This window comes from Bombina bombina, chromosome 6 (genome assembly GCF_027579735.1).
Source record: "Bombina bombina isolate aBomBom1 chromosome 6, aBomBom1.pri, whole genome shotgun sequence".
Classification (NCBI taxonomy): domain Eukaryota; kingdom Metazoa; phylum Chordata; class Amphibia; order Anura; family Bombinatoridae; genus Bombina; species Bombina bombina.
Genome location: NC_069504.1, coordinates 180982442 through 181002745, shown reverse-complemented (window position 1 = coordinate 181002745; position 20304 = coordinate 180982442). Strand labels below are relative to the sequence as shown.

The 20304-nt window shown below is 41.7% G+C and overlaps 1 protein-coding gene across 3 annotated transcripts in view; it reads left to right on the top strand.

The window, feature by feature from the left end:
- The window catches only part of ST7 (suppression of tumorigenicity 7), a 489358-nt gene that overhangs the window by 399795 nt on the left and 69259 nt on the right, over positions 1-20304 (top strand). The gene's annotated exons all lie outside the window — the stretch shown is intronic.

Here is a 20304-nt window from a genome sequence, read left to right as displayed (position 1 = left end):
TTTGGTTGACTATAACTGTGGAGATTCACCTATTTATATCAGACTGAGATGTTGATCTAATATGGGTATATAACTTTCAATACTTGACGTAATCATGGACTAGAACCTTTCATACTATATCCACCCTAACTTTTAACATCTCACTATTATGCTCACATTCTTATCATTATACTCAGCTACTCAGTGCTAGGCTATCTTTACCTGAGGTCAAAGTGTAATGCTTGGGTCTCCCCATAGAGTTATAGTTTCTTTTATCTCTCTCTCTCCCTCAAATGTAACATATCGCTCTTAAATTTTCTATTTTTAATTCTTATATATTATACACTTATATATTATATTATTTTTCACTTATATTACATTGTTTCAAGCTGTGCTTACCCGCTAAAATTTTCTCCTGACTTACCTATCGACTAAGTATCATTCGACCCAATAGGGTCTTTTTTTGGCCTAACATATCTCACCAGTTAGTAGCATGTAGCCAGCAATCACCAGCAGTTTTCCACTTGTGGATTTGGGCCTGGAATTTGGTGTAACCACTTTTTTGTGGTTAAACACATAGGGCTAGATTACAAGTGGTGTCCTAATGTTAGCAGGGGTCACGATAAGCAATATTACAAGTTGAAAGTAAATGGTTGGACTCGAGCAAACAATTTCTGCTCAACTAATTAGTGCGCCTGAAGACCTAACGTAAAGTGTAAGGGTTTAAAATAAGTTACACAAAACACATCATATATTATAATAAAGTGTTACACTTACAGTATATATACAGTTTCTGATAAAAAAAATGAAATAAATATTAATACAATTCTTTTATAAGAGTTAAAAGGGATATGGTACACGGCAATGTATTTGACTCGAAAGGGCTATAAAGTGTTTGTGTGTGTATATTATATATATATATATATATATATATATATATATATATATATATATATATACATACACACACACACACACACATACACACACATGTATACATATGCATATACAAATATACACATATAAATACATGAATACATATACATATTAAAATATTCTCTGCCTGTGTCTTTGGTTTTTTTTTACCTTTCTGATGACAGTGCTGTGTACTATCTTTCTGACGGTACTATGTATACAAATGTATTAAACATTATATAAAACCACCTTTAGCTTACATGTATAAAATGTATCATGACATGTAAATATTACATAAATGACATAAGATATTGTTTACACTTGGTTCCATACCCTCTCCTAATTTTCACATTTTAAAGATGCAAATATTCCAAAATCCAAACTATTTCGAAAGCGAAACCTTTTTCCAGTTCCAATCAGTTTGGATAAAGAATTTTCTACCTGTATACACTTTTGAGCCTTTCAGTCAAATAACCCCTTATAGGGGAGTCTACTCCAGAATATTTATTGTTTTAAAACATAGATAATCCCTTTATTACCCATTCCCCTGTTTTGCATAAACAACACTATTATATTAAATGGACAGTGTACGCCAATTTTCATATAACTGCATGTAATAGACATTACTATAAAAAATAAGATGACCAGATACTGATATAAAAATCCAGTATAAACTGTTTTTAAACTTACTTAGAAGCTATCAGTTTAGCTCTGTTGAAAAGGTAGCTGGAAAGCCCACTGCAAGTGGGAATTAAGACACTCCCCCCTCCCCCTTCTTTTGCATATGAAAAGACCCTTTACTCAAACAGAAGCAAGCTGGAGTAGGTATCTGACGGTATTCTCCTAAAACGTTGGGGCTTGGTTAGGAGTCTGAAAATCAGAGCAATGTTTTTAAAAAAATAAGCAAAACTATAAAAAATTTTTTAAAAACAACAACTTTATGGGCTATATAAATAGATCATCTACAAAACACTTATGCAAAGAAAAAATGAGTGTATAATGTCCCTTTAATATAATTTGCACCTCTGTGATTACCTTGTGACTAGTCTGTTTCTTTAAGGACAGGAAGTTTCAGAGAAAAACTTGCCCAAAAGACCAGAGCATTTTTATCATTTTTACTATCACTCGATTTAAACAGAAATAGAGCTTTGTTTTTTTTAAAAAAAAAAAAAAATCTATCAAAACGATATATTTTTTATATTATAAAATCCAAGGTATTGATCTAGGCCCATTTGGTATATTTCATGCCACCTTTTCGCCATATAATGCAGCCATATTTAAAAATGTTTTTGACTGTTTCCTTCTCTGCGATCCCCTTTGTTCAGAAATAACAGACATGCATGGCTTTGCCATTGCTTATTGGTAATTAGAAGGTGTGCACCACACTTCTAATATTCCCGGCAGTAAAGGTAGTTTGTAAGATTACGTTTACCTGTAGTGTAGAGATTACCCTCCCACTTCACACCTTTCACCCCCTGATCCCTACCTGATCCCTCCCAATCTGCTTTCTTCCCTCCCTCACCCACCAGTGGTCACCACCATCTTAGGTACTGGCAGACAGTCTGCCAATATGACATTTTAGAGCATTTAAAAAAAAATGTATTTTATATTTTCTGCAGTTAGCTCTCTAACCTGCCCCCACCAACTAATGTCCACCATCTTGGCTGCCATTACCCAGTTTTAATATAATTTGAACTAACATTTTTTTAAAATGTATTTATATATGAAACATTTTGTAGTGTAGCAGCCTCCCCACCTCCCCCCACCAAACGATCATTTAGTAGTGCCTCCTCTCCCCTCTAATAACATATTTTTTCTGTAGTTTAGTTTTCACCCTCCCCTCCAGCGATGGGCCGCCTACCTGCCTTCCTCCTGACATTCCTACACCACTGCAACTCGATGCAGAGAGGTACACAAAGTGTCTCTCTCTGCATCTGTGATTTTCACTACTATTTCTTAACTGACCCACTCGTGGTGCATATAGAACTAGCGCAATCTTGTCGAAGAAAGAATCCAGGACATCAGCGGCGTACAAGTCTATGAAAGAAGAAGTTAACGTTGTCACTATATCCGAAGTTCTGAAATTGTTGCGCATCAGACTTTCGCTTGTGCTAACTTTTTACTTTCAACTTGTAATACTCATGCTAACCTTTTTTTTTTTTTTTAATTTAACTTTGAGCGCAATTAGCGCACAAATTAAAAACATTTAGTTAATGCGCCACTTGTAACCTGGCCCATAGCTGGAATTAATAATTGAACATTTTTGAATTAAGATGTCCCTTTAAAAAGTCGTTGAACACTTTGATATTGTTATACATAGTGTTTAAAAGACCATTAAATACAATAGAATTGCATAATAAAAAGACAATGCAAAATTTAAAATGAGTATTAGATCTTATTTTGACAAATTTCAGTTAAATTTAAAAAGTTAAATTTTCCTTGCCCCAGCATCATATGACAGCCAATCATAAAATGCTTATACGTATATATAATGTGAATTCTTGCACATGCTCAGTAGGAGCTTGTGCCTCAGAACATGTGCATATAAAAAGACTGTGCACATTTTGCTAATGAAAGTGAATTGGAAAGTTGTTTATTATTGTGTGCTCTATCTGAATCTTGAAAGTTAATAATTTTGATGTTAGGGCAAGAAAGTGCAATAAACTTATATTATTTATTTTGTCTCTATTTCCTGTAATTTGACTCTGAAAATTGTGAGCTTTTAAACTCCCTTAAATTTCTGTAAAGTAATGAGTCACCATGTTGAAACATAGGTTACCCTTATGTATTTTCTTCTGCTGAAGACAATTGGGGGCATATAAAGTGTGCAAACAATGGCTGTGTGAAATATGGCAGTTAAAGGGACGTTAAATAATGGTATTTTCCACACATCTACTGTTTGCACATTGTATCTGCCCTTAATTGCCCAAAGATAGATAAGGGATACCTAGGTTACAACAAGGCAGTGTCCATTACTTTATAGAAAACTAATACTTTACACGTATTCAATATTTAAACAACTAATATAAAAAAAAAAATGTCTTTATTTCTCCAACATAGGTGTGTCCGCATCCTTACTTGTGGGATATTCTCTTCCCCAACAGGAAATGGCAAAGAGCCCAGCAAAGCTGGTCACATGATCCCTCCTAGGCTCCGCCTTCCCCAGTCATTCTCTTTGCCGTTGCACAGGCAACATCTCCACGGAGATGGCTAAGAGTTTTTTGGTGTTTAAATGTAGTTTTTATTCTTCAATCAAGAGTTTGTTATTTTAAAATAGTGCTGGTATGTACTATTTACTCTGAAACAGAAAGGAGATGAAGATTTCTGTTTGTAAGAGGAAAATGATTTTAGCAACCGTTACTAAAATCGATGGCTGTTTCCACACAGGACTGTTGAGATGAATTAACTTCAGTTGGGGGAAACAGTGAGCATACTTTTGCTGCTTGAGGTATGACACATTTCTAACAAGACTTGGTAATGCTGGAAGCTGTCATTTTCCCTATGTGATCCGGTAAGCCATTTTCTTAATTTTTAATATAAGAATAAAGGGCTTCACAAGGGCTTTAAAGACTGGTAGACATTTTTCTGGGCTAAAACAATTACTTTATAAGCATATTTAATGGTTTATAACTTTGGAGAGTTATTTTAATCTTGGGAATTCTGTTAAAAAAACGGCAGGCACTGTATTGGACACCTTTTTCACTGGGGGCCTTTTCTAGTCATAGGCAGAGCCTCATTTTCGCGCCACTAATGCGCAGTTGTTTTTGAGAAGCAAGGCATGCAGATGCATGTGTGAGGAGCTCAGATCCACTGAAAAAGCTTATTGAAGGCGTCATTTGGTATCGTATTCCCCTCTGGGCTTGGTTGGGTCTCAGCAAAGCAGATACCAGGGACTGTATAGGGGTTAAATGTAAAAACGGCTCCGGTTCCGTTATTTTAAGAGTTAAAGCTTTCAAATTTGGTGTGCAATACTTTTAAGGCTTTAAGACACTGTGGTGAAATTTTGGTGAATTTTGAACAATTCCTTCATACTTTTTCGCATATTCAGTAATAAAGTGTGTTCAGTTTAAAATTTAAAGAGACAGTAACGGTTTTATTTTAAAACGTTTTTTGTGCTTTGTTATCAAGTTTATGCCTATTAACATGTCTGAACTAGCAGATAGACAATGTTCTGTATGTTCGGAAGCCAAGGTTCCTCTCCATTTAAAGATATGTGATGAATGTGACAAACAAAGTAGGGACAATGATGCCACTGATAATAATGTTGCCCAAACTGATTCCTTAAGTGAGGGGAGTAAGCATGGTACTGCATCATCTCCTTCCATGTCTACACCAGTCTTGCCCACTCAGGAGGTCCCTAGTGCATCTAGTGCGCCAATCCTCCTTACTATGCAATAATTAACGGCTGTAATGGATAATTCTATTAAAAACATTTTAGCCAAAATGCCCACTTATCAGCGAAAGCGTGACTGCTCTGTTTTAGATACTGAAGAGCATGAGGACGCTGATGATAATGGTTCTGACATGCCCTTACACCAGTCTGAAGGGGCCAGGGAGGTTTTGTCTGAGGGAGAAATTTCAGATTCAGGAAAAATTTCTCAACAAGCTGAACCTGACGTTATTACATTCAAATTTAAATTGGAACATCTCCGCGCTCTGCTTAAGGAGGTGTTATCTACTCTGGATGATTGTGACAATTTGGTCATTCCAGAGAAATTATGTAAGATGGACAAGTTCCTAGAGGTCCCGGTGCCCCCCGAAGCTTTTCCTATACCCAAGCGGGTGGCGGACATTGTAAATAAAGAATGGGAAAGGCCCGGCATACCTTTTGTCCCTCCCCCTATATTTAAGAAATTATTTCCTATGGTCGACCCCAGGAAGGACTTATGGCAGACAGTCCCCAAGGTCGAGGGGGCGGTTTCTACTCTAAACAAACGCACCACTATCCCTATAGAAGATAGTTGTGCTTTCAAAGATCCTATGGATAAAAAATTAGAGGGTTTGCTTAAAAAGATGTTTGTTCAGCAAGGTTACCTTCTACAACCAATTTCATGCATTGTTCCTGTCACTACAGCAGCGTGTTTCTGGTTCGAAGAACTAGAAAAGTCGCTCAATAAAGCATCTTCTTATGAGGAGGTTATGGACAGAGTTCAAGCACTTAAATTGGCTAACTCTTTTACCTTAGACGCCACTTTGCAATTAGCTAGATTAGCGGCGAAAAATTCAGGTTTTGCTATTGTGGCGCGCAGAGCGCTTTGGCTAAAGTCTTGGTCAGCGGATGTGTCCTCCAAGAACAAATTGCTTAACATCCCTTTCAAGGGGAAAACGCTGTTTGGCCCTGACTTGAAAGAGATTATTTCAGACATCACTGGGGGAAAGGGCCACGCCCTTCCTCAGGATAGGTCTTTTAAGGCTAAAAATAAAACAAATTTTCGTCCTTTTCGCAGAATCGGACCAGCCTCCAACTCTACATCCTCTAAGCAAGAGGGTAATTCTTCTCAAACCAAGCCAGCCTGGAGACCGATGCAAGGCTGGAACAAAGGTAAACAGGCCAAGAAGCCTGCTACCGCTACCAAGACAGCATGAGATGCTGGCCCCCGATCCGGGACCGGATCTGGTGGGGGGCAGACTCTCTCTCTTCGCTCAGGCTTGGGCAAGAGATGTTCAGGATCCTTGGGCGCTAGAAATAGTTTCTCAAGGTTATCTCCTGGAATTCAAGGAACTACCCCCAAGGGGAAGGTTCCACAGGTCTCAATTGTCTTCAGACCAAATAAAAAGACAGGCATTCTTACATTGTGTAGAAGACCTGTTAAAAATGGGAGTGATTCATCCTGTTCCATTAGGAGAACAAGGGATGGGGTTTTACTCCAATCTGTTCATAGTTCCCAAAAAAGAGGGAACATTCAGGCCAATTTTGGATCTCAAGATCCTAAACAAATTTCTCAGGGTTCCATTCGGACAATTCTTCCTACCATCCAGGAAGGTCAATTCATGACCACGGTGGACTTAAAGGATGCGTATCTACATATTCCTATCCACAAGGAACATCATCGGTTCCTAAGATTCGCCTTTCTGGACAGGCATTACCAGTTTGTGGCACTTCCATTCGGATTAGCCACTGCTCTAAGAATTTTCACAAAGGTACTAGGGTCCCTTCTAGCGGTGCTAAGGCCAAGGGGCATTGCAGTAGTACCTTACTTGGACGACATTCTAATTCAAGCGTCGTCTCTGCCACAAGCAAAGGCTCATACGGACATTGTCCTAGCCTTTCTCAGATCTCACGGGTGGAAAGTGAACGTAGAAAAAAGTTTTCTATTCCCGTCAACAAGAGTTCCCTTCTTGGGAACAATAATAGACTCCTTAGAAATGAAGATTTTTCTGACAGAGGCCAGAAAATCAAAACTTCTAAGCTCTTGTCAAGTACTTCATTCTGTTCTTCTTCCTTCCATAGCGCAGTGCATGGAAGTAATAGGTTTGATGGTTGCGGCAATGGACATAGTTCCTTTTGCGCGGATTCATCTAAGACCATTACAACTGTGCATGCTCAGACAGTGGAATGGGGATTATACAGACTTGTCCCCGACGATCCAAGTAGATCAGAGGACCAGAGATTCACTCCGTTGGTGGCTGACCCTGGACAACCTGTCTCAAGGGATGAGCTTCCGCAGACCAGAGTGGGTCATTGTCACGACCGACGCCAGCCTGGTGGGCTGGGGCGCGGTCTGGAACTCCCTGAAAGCTCAGGGTCTATGGTCTCGGGAAGAATCTCTTCTCCCGATAAACATTCTGGAACTGAGAGCGATATTCAATGCTCTCAAGGCTTGGCCTCAACTAGCAAAGGCCAAATTCATAAGGTTTCAATCAGACAACATGACGACTGTTGCATATATCAACCATCAGGGGGGAACAAGGAGTTCCCTGGCGATGGAAGAAGTGACCAAAGTAATTCAATGGGCGGAGATTCACTCCTGCCACTTGTCTGCAATCCACATCCCAGGAGTGGAAAATTGGGAAGCGGATTTTCTGAGTCGTCAGACATTTCATCCGGGGGAGTGGGAACTCCATCCGGAAATCTTTGCCCACATAACTCAATTATGGGGCATTCCAGACATGGATCTGATGGCGTCTCGTCAGAACTTCAAGGTTCCTTGCTACGGGTCCAGATCCAGGGATCCCAAGGCGACTCTAGTAGATGCACTAGTAGCACCTTGGACCTTCAACCTAGCCTATGTATTCCCACCGTTTCCTCTCATTCCCAGGCTGGTAGCCAGGATCAATCAGGAGAGGGCTTCGGTGATCTTGATAGCTCCTGCGTGGCCACGCAGAACTTGGTATGCAGACCTGGTGAATATGTCATCGGCTCCACCATGGAAGCTACCTTTGAGACGGGACCTTCTTGTTCAAGGTCCGTTCGAACATCCGAATCTGGCCTCACTCCAACTGACTGCTTGGAGATTGAACGCTTGATTTTATCAAAGCGTGGGTTCTCAGATTCTGTCATTGATACTCTTATTCAGGCTAGAAAGCCTGTAACTAGAAAAATTTACCATAAAGTATGGAAGAAATATATCTGTTGGTGCGAATCGAAAGGATTCCCATGGAACAGGGTAAAAATTCCTAAAATTCTATCCTTTCTACATGATGGTTTGGAGAAAGGATTATCTGCAAGTTCTTTGAAGGGACAGATTTCTGCTTTATCTGTTTTACTTCACAAAAAGCTGGCGGCTGTGCCAGATGTTCAAGCTTTTGTTCAGGCTCTGGTTAGAATCAAGCCTGTTTACAAACCTTTGACTCCTCCTTGGAGTCTCAATTTAGTTCTTTCAGTTCTTCAAGGGGTTCCGTTTGAACCCTTACATTCCGTAGATATTAAGTTATTATCTTGGAAAGTTTTGTTTTTGGTTGCAATTTCTTCTGCTAGAAGAGTTTCAGAGTTATCTGCTCTGCAGTGTTCTCCTCCTTATCTGGTGTTCCATGCAGATAAGGTGGTTTTGCGTACTAAACCTGGTTTTCTTCCGAAAGTTGTTTCTAACAAAAATATTAACCAGGAGATAGTTGTGCCTTCTTTGTGTCCGAATCCAGTTTCAAAGAAGGAACGTTTGTTGCACAATTTGGATGTAGTTCGTGCTCTAAAATTCTATTTAGAGGCTACAAAGGATTTCAGACAAACATCTTCCTTGTTTGTTGTTTATTCTGGTAAAAGGAGAGGTCAAAAAGCAACTTCTACCTCTCTCTCTTTATGGCTTAAAAGCATCATCCGATTGGCTTATGAGACTGCCGGACGGCAGCCTCCTGAAAGAATCACAGCTCACTCCACTAGGGCTGTGGCTTCCACATGGGCCTTCAAGAACGAGGCTTCTGTTGATCAGATATGTAAGGCAGCGACTTGGTCTTCACTGCACACTTTTACAAAATTTTACAAATTTGATACTTTTACTTCTTCTGAGGCTATTTTTGGGAGAAAGGTTTAGCAAGCCGTGGTGCCTTCCATCTAGGTGACCTGATTTGCTCCCTCCCATCATCCGTGTCCTAAAGCTTTGGTATTGGTTCCCACAAGTAAGGATGACGCCGTGGACCGGACACACCTATGTTGGAGAAATTTATGCTTACCTGATAAATTACTTTCTCCAACGGTGTGTCCGGTCCACGGCCCGCCCTGGTTTTTTAATCAGGTCTGATGAATTATTTTCTCTAACTACAGTCACCACGGTATCATATGATTTCTCCTATGCATATTCCTCCTTTACGTCGGTCGAATGACTGGGGAAGGCGGAGCCTAGGAGGGATCATGTGACCAGCTTTGCTGGGCTCTTTGCCATTTCCTTTTGGGGAAGAGAATATCCCACAAGTAAGGATGACGCCGTGGACCGGACACACCGTTGGAGAAAGTAATTTATCAGGTAAGCATAAATTCTGTTTTTCTTCATAAATGGAAAGAGTCCACAGCTGCATTCATTACTTTTGGAAAATAAGAACCTGGCCACCAGGAGGAGGCAAAGACACCCCAGCCAAAATACTCCTCCTACTTCCCTCATCCCCCAGTCATTCTTTGCGTTTCGTCCCAAGAGGTTGGCAGAGAAGTATCAGAAGTTGTTTTTTGTCTCTTATGGAGTGTAGTACTGTTCGACATGGGACAGGATTTTTAAGTAATCCTGTCAGTCTCTCAGTGAGGGCTTGGATGAAAGTTAGAGTCCGAAGATGCAGGGAGAGTCTTTCTGCGAAACCATCCCAACTCATATTAACAACTTCATAAGCAATCAGCATTGACGAACTTTGCTTTGCTGCCTGCTTTCTTCTCTCAAGTCCATGGCGGAGGCGATGCTACTATCCGTCACACTTGAAGGGTCGTGTTCCTGTTCCTCGGCGTAGATTCCGGTAAGATCATTTAATTTTACTTCTTTACTAATGTACTGTAACTTCTTTGTTCCTGTGAACTTACATGAAGTATACAGGGCCTCAGTGGGACTCCTTTCGTATCTTGGAAACAATGGTTAATATCTCCTGAGGGGGATTATTGAACAGGGTTTTTTTTTATCATGATTGTTATGTGATTCAATCCGCTTATGTGTAATGTTAACTGGGCTCATGGTTTTTGGAACATAACGGCCTTGGAAGTGACACGACCTTAGGTTGATATCAAGATATCAAGTCCGCTGGTTTCTGGTTCATAGGAGGTGGTGAGTGCCCCAGCCATTGTGGGTGTCAGGTGCCATTTAAATTGTTTCCTATATAGTCCATCTTTTGGTATCCTTATCCAGTTATGGAGGATTTCGATGTTGAGATTGTTCAACTTTCTGATTCAGATTGTTTGTCCTGTGAAGAATGCGAATTGGCCTCGTTGACTCATGTCACTCAGTTATGTTCTGTAGGCCGTTCTAAAATGACTTGTTTCTCGGGCTCGGGGATTCAAGGGACTGCGGAGCCATCCACCTCAGGGGGCCCTGTCCTCTGAGAGGCAAGTTCCTTACTACTCCCTACTACTACACATGCAGGTAACCAAGGTTATGTTTATACCTCCTCGGAGGGGGGATTGTTCCCCCCGGAGGTTGTAGCACGTTTTCGCTTTCACATACTTTTGGCGATTGCTCGTCTACAAAGTCCAGATGTTTATTTGCGGTTGTGCTTGTGCCCTATTGTCCCAGGTCTCCTGGCATGTGCAGTTCCCTGAGGGTGTAACTGTTCCTGAGTGTTGGGTCTTTCGTTATAGGCTGGCTCGCCTTCGTGTTCTACTTAGACACTTAGCCTGCTAGACTATAGAGTCTTTATATGGCCTTGTGAGGCTTTAGCTCTTTGGAGTGGGCTCCTTCAAGGGGTGGTCTCTTCCCTTTGAGTCGGGACTTGCAAGAGATTCTTGCTCTTATTATCCGGGATAATCTGGATTTTCCCCTGTGGGTCTGTTTTCTATATCAAACGGGGTATTTAAGTTCCTGGAATGTTGTTTTTTTATAAATATTTGTGGGTCTTGGGCCTTTCTGTCCTGGTTCTTCCGGTTGTCGAGTGTTCTCTCTGCGTTTTCACTGGTGGATCCTGCTGTGGGTCGAAGAACTAGAAAAGTCGCTCAATAAAGCATCTTCTTATGAGGAGGTTATGGACAGAGTTCAAGCACTTAAATTGGCTAACTCTTTTACCTTAGACGCCACTTTGCAATTAGCTAGATTAGCGGCGAAAAATTCAGGTTTTGCTATTGTGGCGCGCAGAGCGCTTTGGCTAAAGTCTTGGTCAGCGGATGTGTCCTCCAAGAACAAATTGCTTAACATCCCTTTCAAGGGGAAAACGCTGTTTGGCCCTGACTTGAAAGAGATTATTTCAGACATCACTGGGGGAAAGGGCCACGCCCTTCCTCAGGATAGGTCTTTTAAGGCTAAAAATAAAACAAATTTTCGTCCTTTTCGCAGAATCGGACCAGCCTCCAACTCTACATCCTCTAAGCAAGAGGGTAATTCTTCTCAAACCAAGCCAGCCTGGAGACCGATGCAAGGCTGGAACAAAGGTAAACAGGCCAAGAAGCCTGCTACCGCTACCAAGACAGCATGAGATGCTGGCCCCCGATCCGGGACCGGATCTGGTGGGGGGCAGACTCTCTCTCTTCGCTCAGGCTTGGGCAAGAGATGTTCAGGATCCTTGGGCGCTAGAAATAGTTTCTCAAGGTTATCTCCTGGAATTCAAGGAACTACCCCCAAGGGGAAGGTTCCACAGGTCTCAATTGTCTTCAGACCAAATAAAAAGACAGGCATTCTTACATTGTGTAGAAGACCTGTTAAAAATGGGAGTGATTCATCCTGTTCCATTAGGAGAACAAGGGATGGGGTTTTACTCCAATCTGTTCATAGTTCCCAAAAAAGAGGGAACATTCAGGCCAATTTTGGATCTCAAGATCCTAAACAAATTTCTCAGGGTTCCATTCGGACAATTCTTCCTACCATCCAGGAAGGTCAATTCATGACCACGGTGGACTTAAAGGATGCGTATCTACATATTCCTATCCACAAGGAACATCATCGGTTCCTAAGATTCGCCTTTCTGGACAGGCATTACCAGTTTGTGGCACTTCCATTCGGATTAGCCACTGCTCCAAGAATTTTCACAAAGGTACTAGGGTCCCTTCTAGCGGTGCTAAGGCCAAGGGGCATTGCAGTAGTACCTTACTTGGACGACATTCTAATTCAAGCGTCGTCTCTGCCACAAGCAAAGGCTCATACGGACATTGTCCTAGCCTTTCTCAGATCTCACGGGTGGAAAGTGAACGTAGAAAAAAGTTTTCTATTCCCGTCAACAAGAGTTCCCTTCTTGGGAACAATAATAGACTCCTTAGAAATGAAGATTTTTCTGACAGAGGCCAGAAAATCAAAACTTCTAAGCTCTTGTCAAGTACTTCATTCTGTTCTTCTTCCTTCCATAGCGCAGTGCATGGAAGTAATAGGTTTGATGGTTGCGGCAATGGACATAGTTCCTTTTGCGCGGATTCATCTAAGACCATTACAACTGTGCATGCTCAGACAGTGGAATGGGGATTATACAGACTTGTCCCCGACGATCCAAGTAGATCAGAGGACCAGAGATTCACTCCGTTGGTGGCTGACCCTGGACAACCTGTCTCAAGGGATGAGCTTCCGCAGACCAGAGTGGGTCATTGTCACGACCGACGCCAGCCTGGTGGGCTGGGGCGCGGTCTGGAACTCCCTGAAAGCTCAGGGTCTATGGTCTCGGGAAGAATCTCTTCTCCCGATAAACATTCTGGAACTGAGAGCGATATTCAATGCTCTCAAGGCTTGGCCTCAACTAGCAAAGGCCAAATTCATAAGGTTTCAATCAGACAACATGACGACTGTTGCATATATCAACCATCAGGGGGAACAAGGAGTTCCCTGGCGATGGAAGAAGTGACCAAAGTAATTCAATGGGCGGAGATTCACTCCTGCCACTTGTCTGCAATCCACATCCCAGGAGTGGAAAATTGGGAAGCGGATTTTCTGAGTCGTCAGACATTTCATCCGGGGGAGTGGGAACTCCATCCGGAAATCTTTGCCCACATAACTCAATTATGGGGCATTCCAGACATGGATCTGATGGCGTCTCGTCAGAACTTCAAGGTTCCTTGCTACGGGTCCAGATCCAGGGATCCCAAGGCGACTCTAGTAGATGCACTAGTAGCACCTTGGACCTTCAACCTAGCCTATGTATTCCCACCGTTTCCTCTCATTCCCAGGCTGGTAGCCAGGATCAATCAGGAGAGGGCTTCGGTGATCTTGATAGCTCCTGCGTGGCCACGCAGAACTTGGTATGCAGACCTGGTGAATATGTCATCGGCTCCACCATGGAAGCTACCTTTGAGACGGGACCTTCTTGTTCAAGGTCCGTTCGAACATCCGAATCTGGCCTCACTCCAACTGACTGCTTGGAGATTGAACGCTTGATTTTATCAAAGCGTGGGTTCTCAGATTCTGTCATTGATACTCTTATTCAGGCTAGAAAGCCTGTAACTAGAAAAATTTACCATAAAGTATGGAAGAAATATATCTGTTGGTGCGAATCGAAAGGATTCCCATGGAACAGGGTAAAAATTCCTAAAATTCTATCCTTTCTACATGAGGGTTTGGAGAAAGGATTATCTGCAAGTTCTTTGAAGGGACAGATTTCTGCTTTATCTGTTTTACTTCACAAAAAGCTGGCGGCTGTGCCAGATGTTCAAGCTTTTGTTCAGGCTCTGGTTAGAATCAAGCCTGTTTACAAACCTTTGACTCCTCCTTGGAGTCTCAATTTAGTTCTTTCAGTTCTTCAAGGGGTTCCGTTTGAACCCTTACATTCCGTAGATATTAAGTTATTATCTTGGAAAGTTTTGTTTTTGGTTGCAATTTCTTCTGCTAGAAGAGTTTCAGAGTTATCTGCTCTGCAGTGTTCTCCTCCTTATCTGGTGTTCCATGCAGATAAGGTGGTTTTGCGTACTAAACCTGGTTTTCTTCCGAAAGTTGTTTCTAACAAAAATATTAACCAGGAGATAGTTGTGCCTTCTTTGTGTCCGAATCCAGTTTCAAAGAAGGAACGTTTGTTGCACAATTTGGATGTAGTTCGTGCTCTAAAATTCTATTTAGAGGCTACAAAGGATTTCAGACAAACATCTTCCTTGTTTGTTGTTTATTCTGGTAAAAGGAGAGGTCAAAAAGCAACTTCTACCTCTCTCTCTTTATGGCTTAAAAGCATCATCCGATTGGCTTATGAGACTGCCGGACGGCAGCCTCCTGAAAGAATCACAGCTCACTCCACTAGGGCTGTGGCTTCCACATGGGCCTTCAAGAACGAGGCTTCTGTTGATCAGATATGTAAGGCAGCGACTTGGTCTTCACTGCACACTTTTACAAAATTTTACAAATTTGATACTTTTGCTTCTTCTGAGGCTATTTTTGGGAGAAAGGTTTAGCAAGCCGTGGTGCCTTCCATCTAGGTGACCTGATTTGCTCCCTCCCATCATCCGTGTCCTAAAGCTTTGGTATTGGTTCCCACAAGTAAGGATGACGCCGTGGACCGGACACACCTATGTTGGAGAAAACAGAATTTATGCTTACCTGATAAATTACTTTCTCCAACGGTGTGTCCGGTCCACGGCCCGCCCTGGTTTTTTAATCAGGTCTGATGAATTATTTTCTCTAACTACAGTCACCACGGTATCATATGATTTCTCCTATGCATATTCCTCCTTTACGTCGGTCGAATGACTGGGGAAGGCGGAGCCTAGGAGGGATCATGTGACCAGCTTTGCTGGGCTCTTTGCCATTTCCTTTTGGGGAAGAGAATATCCCACAAGTAAGGATGACGCCGTGGACCGGACACACCGTTGGAGAAAGTAATTTATCAGGTAAGCATAAATTCTGTTTTTCTTCATAAATGGAAAGAGTCCACAGCTGCATTCATTACTTTTGGAAAATAAGAACCTGGCCACCAGGAGGAGGCAAAGACACCCCAGCCAAAATACTCCTCCTACTTCCCTCATCCCCCAGTCATTCTTTGCGTTTCGTCCCAAGAGGTTGGCAGAGAAGTATCAGAAGTTGTTTTTTGTCTCTTATGGAGTGTAGTACTGTTCGACATGGGACAGGATTTTTAAGTAATCCTGTCAGTCTCTCAGTGAGGGCTTGGATGAAAGTTAGAGTCCGAAGATGCAGGGAGAGTCTTTCTGCGAAACCATCCCAACTCATATTAACAACTCCATAAGCAATCAGCATTGACGAACTTTGCTTTGCTGCCTGCTTTCTTCTCTCAAGTCCATGGCGGAGGCGATGCTACTATCCGTCACACTTGAAGGGTCATGTTCCTGTTCCTCGGCGTAGATTCCGGTAAGATCATTTAATTTTACTTCTTTACTAATGTACTGTAACTTCTTTGTTCCTGTGAACTTACATGAAGTATACAGGGCCTCAGTGGGACTCCTTTCGTATCTTGGAAACAATGGTTAATATCTCCTGAGGGGGATTATTGAACAGGGTTTTTTTTTATCATGATTGTTATGTGATTCAATCCGCTTATGTGTAATGTTAACTGGGCTCATGGTTTTTGGAACATAACGGCCTTGGAAGTGACACGACCTTAGGTTGATATCAAGATATCAAGTCCGCTGGTTTCTGGTTCATAGGAGGTGGTGAGTGCCCCAGCCATTGTGGGTGTCAGGTGCCATTTAAATTGTTTCCTATATAGTCCATCTTTTGGTATCCTTATCCAGTTATGGAGGATTTCGATGTTGAGATTGTTCAACTTTCTGATTCAGATTGTTTGTCCTGTGAAGAATGCGAATTGGCCTCGTTGACTCATGTCACTCAGTTATGTTCTGTAGGCCGTTCTAAAATGACTTGTTTCTCGGGCTCGGGGATTCAAGGGACTGCGGAGCCATCCACCTCAGGGGGCCCTGTCCTCTGAGAGGCAAGTTCCTTACTACTCCCTACTACTACACATGCAGGTAACCAAGGTTATGTTTATACCTCCTCGGAGGGGGGATTGTTCCCCCCGGAGGTTGTAGCACGTTTTCGCTTTCACATACTTTTGGCGATTGCTCGTCTACAAAGTCCAGATGTTTATTTGCGGTTGTGCTTGTGCCCTATTGTCCCAGGTCTCCTGGCATGTGCAGTTCCCTGAGGGTGTAACTGTTCCTGAGTGTTGGGTCTTTCGTTATAGGCTGGCTCGCCTTCGTGTTCTACTTAGACACTTAGCCTGCTAGACTATAGAGTCTTTATATGGCCTTGTGAGGCTTTAGCTCTTTGGAGTGGGCTCCTTCAAGGGGTGGTCTCTTCCCTTTGAGTCGGGACTTGCAAGAGATTCTTGCTCTTATTATCCGGGATAATCTGGATTTTCCCCTGTGGGTCTGTTTTCTATATCAAACGGGGTATTTAAGTTCCTGGAATGTTGTTTTTTTATAAATATTTGTGGGTCTTGGGCCTTTCTGTCCTGGTTCTTCCGGTTGTCGAGTGTTCTCTCTGCGTTTTCACTGGTGGATCCTGCTGTGGGTTGTTTCCGGACATTTATGATCCTAGGGCTGGTTCGGGGTGCTTCAGTTTCTAGGGTACTTGGGCTTAGCCCTTGTTCTGGCTGTTCTGTTTTACAACTTGGCCAGTTTTCCTTAGAGCCAGGACTCTTTGGGGCTTGTCTTGTGCTGGACGATACGGTTCCCTTGGGACAGCCAACTGATGTAACCTGATGGTGGGCTTTGCTGCCTAGCAAGCGGAAGGTTTGCAGTTGTACAGCTGTAGCTATTGCGCCTTGAGTGTGTGTTTGCAAGCTGGGTTTTTAAGGGGTTCTTTCCGTGTTCGTCAGTGGCGTGGCCTTGAGTCTCTCGGTTCGGCCTACGGCTTCCTGTCTTATGAGCAGGTGCTTTTCGATGCTCTCTTTTTTAGGGGGTTAGATGTCCTCCTTTCTGAGGTATGGTTCCTTTTTTGGGGCCTCTCCTGTGTATGGGAGGTTGGAACCAATGTTTTATCTGGTTCAGGGAAAGGTCTGCTCTATGAGTTGTTCCTTTCCATCTGGGGAGCTGCTGGCTCCGCGTTGAGACTTTGGTTGGGTGGTTTTACTAGATCTCATCTGGTCTAAAACCTGTTCGACTGTCTCTAAGGAGGAGTTTTTGGGTTGGCACCCAAGCTCTGTTGGAGTGGCTGTGTCCATTCTTCCGATCTCTTGGGGGTTGGTTTTGGGGTCTCTTTTGTTCCCCTGCTTTCAGATCTGCTGTCGCTTGAGGTGGTCCGGCTAGGTGTAGGATCTGAGTTCTGTTGCTCATCCTCAGGTCTTGGAGGGGCCAGTGGGCCTTTTTTGAGGTTCTGTGCTTCTCCCCTTTTTGAGATCTGTGAGTAGGTCTGCGGCTTGGATTGCCTGGAGTGTGCCCTCTGTCTTGGAGGTCTGGCAATCTGATATTTTGTTTGGCCGCTCCTTCCTTACTTTTAGTATTGTTCCATGTCTTCCTGCGGAAGGCAGCGTGTTCCTCGAATGCAGTTGTTTGCCTTCTGGTTTTGCTACACGCATTGTTTCTGTTGCTCAGTATTTTGAGTTTTGATGGTTTGAGGACTTTGTCTTCAGCTGTCTTTTTTCGGGCTGTTGCACGATGTTGGGAGATGTTTTCCTCTACTTGCTGATGCCTGGTTTCACAGGTTCTGCTTGGTCTAGGTGTCGTCTCACCTTGTTCTCAGGACCCATTGGGTCTCTGTGGGCTTGGCTTACTTTTACAGGGGTTTTTCCTTTATGGGATCTTACTGTACCCTTTGGGTAACCCTGTGGTTCCTCCTTGTCCTCTCCCTTTTGGGGACCTTGGCTGTTACTACTGGTGCTAGTAAGGGTTGTGTGGGGACCGACTGCTGGACGACGGTCTCTCCTGGAGGAGTGTTGGCTCAGTGAGTCTGCTTTTGCGGTCTCTAGTTTGGCCTTTGGACTATCTGCGGGTCAGTGTCCTCTGGGCCTTTTCCTTTCTAGTTTTTTTCCTGGCTTTGGTTGAAGCGGGTTGGTTGGGTTGTGTTTTTTTCTTTTCTTCCAGGCTTGGTGCCCTCAGATTGGGCCGCCTATTGTACCCTCACGGTTATTGTTTTCCCAAAAGTAATGAATGCAGCTGTGGACTCTTTCCATTTATGAAGAAAAACATAAATTATGCTTACCTGATAATTTTCTTCAGATGGAAAGAGTCCACAGCTCCCCGCACGTTTTTTTTCTGTGGGGTGTCTGTTATTTTCTTCTGGCACCTTTTCACCCTGGTATTTCTTCTACTGTTCCTTGTTCCTCGGCAGAATGACTGGGGGATGAGGGAAGTGGGAGGAATATTTAAACCTTTGGGGTGTCTTTGCCTCCTCCTGGTGGCCAGGTTCTTATTTCCCAAAAGTAATGAATGCCGCTGTGGACTCTTTCCATCTGAAGAAAAGAAAATTATCCTGTAAGCATAATTTATGTTATCCAGAATTTTTTTTAAATGCATCTGTATTTATTTCTGTTTAATAGCCCTTTAAAATTGGAAAGGGTTTTAGTATTATTTCTCCTTTCATTAAATTGTTCATTAAGTATTGTAGGGCTAATTGTAATCACTTAAATTGATTGTTGATGGCTCTTTTAATAATAAAAGTATCCATATTTATTGTTGTGATGTAATAATTATTCAGATATTCAATCATGCAACTTATTTTTTTTTTTGTTGTATTTTATATTAGTTCTACAATGATCCATTTAAAGATTTATAACATTAATGATGTAGTCTAGATCAAATGACCCTGGTTTTGTTCCGGACATTGTTCGATTCATAAATAGAATGTGTCTGTGTCACAATGTTTTCTTTTTATAGCACTTTTATTTAGCAGGAAGCCGATTTCATTTATTTAGTAAGAACTGTATTGAAGAATGCTGATTTCCTCATTGTTTAATTAAAAGGGAAAACTTACAGGAAAGTATTTATATAAATATAAAGTAGAATAGCCACATTTTGTTGAACAGACATTTGGAATATACTAGTTGTTAGAGACATATGACTTAAAATGGAAATGCAAAGAAATTAATTTCAGTTCTGAATAGAAGTATATTTGCAGTACACATGTATCAGAAAAATTGCTTCTAATAAACATTATCACTATTTCAGTAATAATCTTTATAACATAGATTTTGACAGCATATAAGAACCCACATTTCCTATAAAGTACAAACTTAAAGAGATATTGAACAATACATACTGTACACGCTAGACATAATGATGTATTCAAAGCAAAAATTAGAATGAGAGTAATATGTAGACTATTTTTTAACAGTTATATTAGTTGTTTAAATATTGAATGTGTAAGTGTAAAGGTTTAATTTTCTAAAAAGTACTTTAGTTTCTTTAAAATAATGGGGTGTCGCCATGTTTTATGTATTAACCTTATTTCTGTAGAAAATTAGGGACAGATATAAAACAGGTAATAAAAGACACTGAGCAAAGATAATTACTTCAAATCCAATGAGACAGCAGCACTCACCAATTCTTCATAATCCACAAATTTATTGAGACACCAAGGTGCAAAAAAGACGTTTTCAGATCTCTAGTCCGACTCCTTAGTCATGTCAGTACATACAATGAAAAAACATCGCTCTTATATAGGGACAGGTGTACAATACCACTCCCCTTTTCTAAATCTACCCGAACACCATACAATATATTGAAACTCAACATTAGCCCCTAGTGGACACAATTCTCATTATTTTTATCTATATATAGACATTACTAGTTGTATTAAAAATAAGATACAAATTACACACTAATGATATTTCATATAATATTTGAGAAATGCAACATATTATATTAACATGTCCAATTATATAACTATATACAGATAAATCATATTCTTTATTTAATGGACCAGTCAACACAGTAGATTTGCATAATCAACAAATGCAAGATAACAAGACAATGCAATAGCACTTAGTCTGAACTTCAAA